The 5224-nt window shown below is 45.0% G+C and overlaps 1 pseudogene; it reads right to left on the bottom strand.

Moving 5' to 3' along the window:
• Positions 1–1940: 1940 nt before the first annotated feature.
• Positions 1941–2947, bottom strand: LOC100351636 (egl nine homolog 1 pseudogene; annotated as a pseudogene).
• Between the last annotated feature and the right edge of the window lie 2277 nt (positions 2948–5224).

A 5224-nucleotide genomic window follows, 5' to 3' on the forward strand; every position in this document is an offset into this window, starting at 1 on the left:
AGAGAGAGAGAAGTTCTGGATTGAAATACCACTGGATCTCCATGCTGTTACTGATTCTTAGAAGATCTTCTTCAGTAAGTATTTTTCTTTTATTTGCTGTATGACCTTCCAATCATTTAAAGAACATTTAAATGGTTGGCTTTTTGTTTTTCTTTTAAGTAATTTTCTAAATAGGGGTCTGTCATGCCAGAATTTTCTCTAGGAACCATTAAATTTTTTTTCAAGAACATTTATATATCTTTTTATATACAGATTCTAAAACTGTTGTAAATTGAAATATATAGGAATATTTCTGTATACTCAGATTTCGGCAAAGAAGATAGAGGAAGGAGGATAGAAAACTTAAATTAGTAAGGGCTCTTTGCTAAAGGGCCTAAGAGAATGAAATCCAGGAAGTCTATCTCAACTCATTCTTTAAATAACAGAAGTCTTAGAGGCCTTGCGTGATTATGTGGTGTTTCTTCTTTTTCTAAAATGTAAAAAAGAAACCCCCCCCCCAAAATAAAATTGTCTGGTTTTGCACTTTTTTGTTTTTATAAACTAAGCATACATCTATCAGTACTGACAAGAAGGCTGGCATCACATTTGAGGAATGCCTCAAGAGCTGTCTGAAGACTCACTGAACAACAAGTCTGCATAAACACATTTCCTTCTCAGTGCAAATATAATCTCCCCCTGATATTCTTCAAAAGAAACAAGGTTCTGATCTGCAAATCAGATGGATCATAGTAATAGGAAGAAAACAATAAATTTAAAAGTACAATCAATTTGAGAAAACATTGGAAATGGGAAATCATCATCTAACTCTTTAGGAAACACCTGAAAGCAGAAGAAAGCCTTTTATCTTAGGAACTTGATGCTGAGGATAATCTCAAGTTTATTTAGAGGCAGTCATTTTAGTTTTGTTAAAAAAAAAAACAAGTTTGAAAAGATAAATCCTTCATACAGTGTATTTTTCCTTATAAAACATGAACTAAAGTTACTGGTAATAAATGGTGACTGTTTTACTGTTAGGTTTTATTATTAACAATGTCAAAAACATGATGGCAGCAATCTTTAAGAATCCAAAATAGAGCAAGATTTAACTACAAAACATCTGAAACCACTGGTAAAGTGCTCCTTTTCTTATTTTAAATGAAAAGAAAATTAATTAATCATCAGTCACTAGCAACAATCATTTTTAAGGTGTTTTAGGGCAAAATTTAATAGTATGAAGAGGGTTATAAAAATAGATTGAGAATAATAATTTTGAGAAATAATACTGTAATTTTTTCTCAATATAGTTTTGATAAGTTGTACCTAATCATACAAAAATTACCCCAAATTCAAACTTGATATAAAAAAGGGAGAGATGAACTCAGCTAGATGACAGATTGGACAAAATATAAGAAAGAAAAAATTCTACACAGGGCACTTACTTCATGTACAGATGTAAAAACCCTTTCAACTGATAGCTTACCTTCCTCTCATAAGCAATCACAGATTTGGGGTACATTATGCAGTACAAAGTCACAGCAATTAAATCTTCTTGTTTGATGCACCACAAAACAGTTGTATCTTTTCCTCATTAAAATGCCAACTGGTTGTCTATTTTTCTTTATCCCATTTATTTGCATTCATAAGTTAACAGTGTCAGCAATTATTGTAGTGAACTGAGGGTATTGCTGGATGAGAGGCTTTATAAGACACCTTTACTGATTGAATCAGGTTTATTGAGTTCAATCTTCACTCCTTTTTCACCTGTTAGATATTTTATTTTAGCTCGTGCTTTCTCAACTGCATCAAAATACCAAACAGTTATTGTAGCATATGCTGGTTATACTTCATGAGGGTTGTGCCAGTCAGACCAGTAAAACAGTAGTCTATCAAATTTGGGTTCAATGTCAGCAAACTGGGCTTGCATTCTGGAAAAAATTCAAAGTATACCTCCACTTGGCACCCTAGTCCTTATTAAGATAATATATACATGTCAGACATCTCCCATCTCCATTTGGATTATCAACATACTGCACATAACCTGTTCCACTGCCTGGATAACAAACAACCATGGCTTTCATCCGGCCATTGATTTTGTAGTTGTCCAGCTTCTCGTTACAGTGGTGGATCACGTCTTTCATGCTGCTCATCAGCAGCCCAATGGTTTCACAGCAGGGCTCTTTGCCCTTGATCCAGGTGATCTTATCGCTTGGGATGTCCTTGGACGAGTCGCTGTTCTGGCTAACCAGCTGGCCATCCGTGAACCTGCAGGTGTAGTGCAGGGTGCACCTTGTCGCGGATCTGCTGTCCAGTCTCCTTGCCCAGGAAGTCATCCACTACACAGATACCACGCTTGTTCATGCAAGGCAGGATGTACTTGAGCACCAGCTTCAGCGACCACATCGGCTTCTCTGCCCTTTGGGCCGCAGGCCAACTCTGTGGCCCAGCCTTCCCTAGGTGTGTTGCTTGGTGGGCACAGGTTCCCCTTCTCCAGATACAGCGACCAGCTGGTCAGTGGCGCCTCCTTCCCAGGCTCCGCCTTAACCGATGCAGGGCCCTGGTGGGCAGGGTTCGCAGGAGGTGGGGACGCAGCTACTGCAGGGTTGGCCACGGACTTGGCCTTTGCCATGGTCGCATCTCCGGCGGCCGGCCAGCCTGAAACTTTGGCGGTGGCAGCAGTGGCACTGTCCCGAAGCGCCGCTCCTTTTCTGGCCTCCCAGGCACCGACCCCACTGGCCCTGGGCAGCGGCCTGGGTGCTGGTGCAGGCCTGCTGCGTGGCCAGAGGTGCCCTCGTTGCCCTAGCACAGGAGCTTGTGTTTCTTCTGGTCCTGACGCTGGTGCTCCTTGCAGCAGAAGGAGCTGCAGCACCGGCCTCAGCACAGCAGGTTCTCCATCTTCCCGCAGGGCTCAGTACTGCTGGTCCCATTTGCTGGGGCTCGGCCTGCCAGGCCCGCTGCTGTCATTGCCCATGGTGGCAGCGGCGGTGGTCGAGTAAGAGAGGTGGTGGCCGCAATGTCTAGCCCAGGGCCAGGGAGCAGGGAGAGCCGTAGGGAACGTTACCGTGCCATGTGCCTGCTGCCCCTCTACTCAAGCAGGCCAGCACCCCTCGCCCTCTGCCAGGCTGCTTTCTCATCCTTGGGGATGGCCCCGCAGCACCAGCGGCTGCTTCAGCGCCTCATCTCGCAAGGGCCGAGGGTGTATGGCCTGCGTGGTGGACAAGGATCTCCACTCTGGGCACACAAGATCATCAGCCTTCCGGGCCACCTCATCAGCATCCCGGGCGGCCAGGCCCAGTTTCTGGAGGAGCACAGGGTGTGCAGACTCCTCTAGCTCTGCGTGCTCTTCTCCGTATGTTCACCACAGCCCCCTTGAGACCCAGGTAGGAGGCATGAGAGGCTTGCAGGAGGGCCAAGGGGGGCAGTGGCCGCTTACAGGCTTGGTCGCAGGTGTGGCACCTAGGCCTCCTCCTTAGATCTCCTGCACTCTGCAGGACATGGCCTCGGCCTAGGGTCGCCCCATCTGTCTGACCCCTGAGCCCTTTCTGCCTCAAGTTGGGGAATTGAGGTTACCAGGAACATCAAACTGTTGGCCATTTTCTCTGTTCCCTGTTCCTGACTGACACTGACATCTGTCTTCTGCAGTACTGGACCTTTCGTTTTTATTCTAGAATATTTCATCTGCTCCCTGCTATTTAGCGCTGATTGTTGCACAGTTCCCTAGCCACTGGAATGTTAATTACTTGAGATGATGACTCTCACTTCTCAGGACAACCCTAAGCAATAAGGTACTCTTCATAGCTCCACTTTACAGATGAGAAAATAGGTAAAATGCAGTTAAGCCATTACCTAAAGTAGAGTTAATCCTCTGTGTATAAAGTTCAATGAAAATGAATCTTGCTAAAAAAAAAAAAAAACAGGATGGGGAATGTAAGAGGGAGGAGGTGGAGGAGGGGTGGGAGAGTGGGTGGGAGGGCAAGTACAGTGGGAAAAATTGCTATGTTCCCAATGTTGTGTTTGTGAAATGCATGCAAATAAATTTTTTTGAAAAAGGCAGTTAAGAAAATAGCCAAGGCGTTGGCCTTGTGGAATAGCAGGTTAAACCACCGGCTGAGATGCCAGAATCCCATGTTGGTGACAGTTCAAGTCCTGGCTGCTCTGCTTCAAATCCAGCTCCCTACTTATAGCCTGGGAAAAGCAGCAGAAAATGGCCCAAGTGGTTGGGCCCCTGCACCCATGTGGGAGACCCAGAAGAAGTTTCTGGCTTCTGGCTTCAGTGTGGCCCATCCCTAGCCATTGCAGCCATTTGGGGAGTGAACCAGCAGATGGAAGCTCACTCCCACTTGCTCACTCTCTCTCTCCCTCCCTCCCTCTGTAACTCTGCCTTTCAAACAAATCTTTTTTTTTAAAAGAGAAGAAGGGGTGAGAAAGACAATACTCAAAAGCTACTCCTCTTTTCAGAGACAGAGCCAGAAAAACTCAAAATCTTAAAATCCATGCTAAGGGTAGAGTACAATAGGAATTATAATCCCACCCTGCTGAGGTTGTTTGGGGGATAAGTTAGTATATGTAAATAATTAGAAGAGTGCTCAGCCCATTATAAGAGCTCAATAAAGGTGAACTTAAAACTGAAAAAACAAGCAGTACACAGCAAACAGATAAAATCAGTCTGATGGTGTAGGAGTGTGACCACCCTCTCACACCCACCATTTCCTTCCTGAATTATCCAGAGTAATTTGAGATACCTGGGAACCAGACCCCATGTGGATGTGGAAGAAAGCAAGAGACTGGAAGTCAGAGCCATTAGACTGAGCAAATCTTTGAACTTGTTCCCTCATGTGGAAAATAAAGCCACTCTCTGAGATCCAACTTCAATCCTTGCCCAGTTGTGCTCAGAAAGAACCACTGAGGAAGACATGTGATAGTATGAATTCATTTAAACCTGCACTCCCAGACCACACTGCAGGGGCCAGGTGGGCCAGGTAGGGGAAGACCATGCAGGAAGACAGCCAGTGGCAGGTGGTGCCCTGACTGAAGAGGGTTGGCTTCACCCCATGGCAGTGAATGACCCATCATGCTGCCCCTTCTGCATGTCACAAGAAGCCAGAAATCTAGATTCTTACAAGCAGTGTCACTTTGCTAAAACTCTACAGGCCAAAGGACTTGTCCAAGGGCTGCATACAGCCCTCAGACTGAGACTGCTTGAAAATGTCAATTCCTCTGCTGCTCTCCTAAGCCCTGCTGGAGAAAA

Source organism: Oryctolagus cuniculus, chromosome 19 (genome assembly GCF_051225735.1).
Source record: "Oryctolagus cuniculus isolate XC-2025 breed Fujian yellow rabbit chromosome 19, ASM5122573v1, whole genome shotgun sequence".
Classification (NCBI taxonomy): domain Eukaryota; kingdom Metazoa; phylum Chordata; class Mammalia; order Lagomorpha; family Leporidae; genus Oryctolagus; species Oryctolagus cuniculus.